We start from the raw sequence: 1,630 nt of genomic DNA on the forward strand, positions 1-1,630 counted from the left end.
ATATATATATATATATATATATGTTTAACATCCAACTGTTTCATCTTCTTCTTGTCTGATTTATTATTTTTCCTTAAGCTTATTATGCATATTTAGGAGATTTGCAGCAGCTTAAACCAAGCTATCACATGTTTGAATACATAATTCTTGCTAGAGTGCGTGAATTGCAGTGGCTAAAGGTATGGCTACTCTATTAGCTGTAATCTCAGAAGTAAGTAACATGTACTGTATCTCACTGCGTTTGCTGTACCTCGTTCTGCAGCATCTTTAGGCACAGCGAAACAACTACTTGCGAAATTCCTAAATAGAGTATGAGACATGAAAATTTATATAAAGTTTACAATGAACAGTAAACGAAATTTGTTCTGTATTGTTTTATTTAGATTCCCTATGACAATTATAAAGTAAAAAACAACTCAAAAAGTTAATTTTGAAGATGCTTTGATATTATTTACAAACCGACTAGGCCCAGAATTGCCGCGAAAATGAGACCATGGTCAAGCTAAGAGAAGATATTGCAATCAACATGTCGTAAACCAATTAATCAGCGGGGTGTTCTGACGTTCCTTCGGATGAGAGCCTTGCCAATCCGGTCATTTGTCGGTGTTAGCTTGTGAGTTGAAGACTTGTTCCTAAGAAGGTGATCCTGTTCAAACAGTCAGGGTAAATCTGATAACAATCACTAAACTATGACACAACGGTGAGTAACTACACAGTGGGAACAAGGACAGTACGATATCATCATCAACTTCTTCCAAAGGATGAATAATTTTGGCAATGCAGGTTTTTAACTTTTCACGACGTTGAATACTGTCCAAGGGAGCTCTGGAACTCTGCCTAAGGGAGCAGACAAATTTAACAATCTTGCTTTTTTTTGTTTATTTAATTTCTTTCAAACAATATTCCAAGATTTAAAAAATGGGTTAGTAATGATAATTGATTATCAGATGATACTTGCCAATTAAAAAAATCAATATACATCTTAATTATAGGCTAATTTTTTATTCTATTATTATAACGAATTATTATTTTTATTTTTGACAAATAAGTAGTTAAGGATTGTGTTTGTGTATATCCTGGGCACATAGGGTAAAAGTTCGTTTCAACTGAGTTGTTAACCCAGGTTAAGCAAGAAATTACTAAAAAGTATTATGGAAGATACCTGCATCCTTTACTGTGACCGTATATAATTATGAAATATATTCTACAATAGTAGATGGCGTAAACTGAAAGATTTTTGTTCAGTGAATGGATACCTGGCATGTTTAAATGTCAATGTGGTTGGGTATTTCTGAATATGATGGAATACTCACTCAGGAAGTTAAACATTGAGTACTACAGTGTTACGTCACGATACCATGTGATACTACTCCGTTGCCATCATTGCAAAAGGCGTTCAACCAGACGCCATTGTTTTCACTGACAAACTATTGATCCCAATATACTATGTAATAACTGATATAATGTGAGCTTTTGTGTTTTTAGTACATGTTGTTGGTAAATATTAGATTTTTAAAATTCCTATTCTGGAAGGCCTACAAAGTTATTCGGGTGTAACGAACGGTAACCAACGTCTGTTGAAAACAGAGAGCGTCACCTGGCGTTGTGATGACACGATTGTATTGTATAG

This window comes from Anneissia japonica, unplaced genomic scaffold, assembly GCF_011630105.1.
Source record: "Anneissia japonica isolate Jap-2015-1 unplaced genomic scaffold, ASM1163010v1 scaffold287953_len805160_cov178, whole genome shotgun sequence".
NCBI classification, from domain to species: Eukaryota; Metazoa; Echinodermata; class Crinoidea; order Comatulida; family Comatulidae; genus Anneissia; species Anneissia japonica.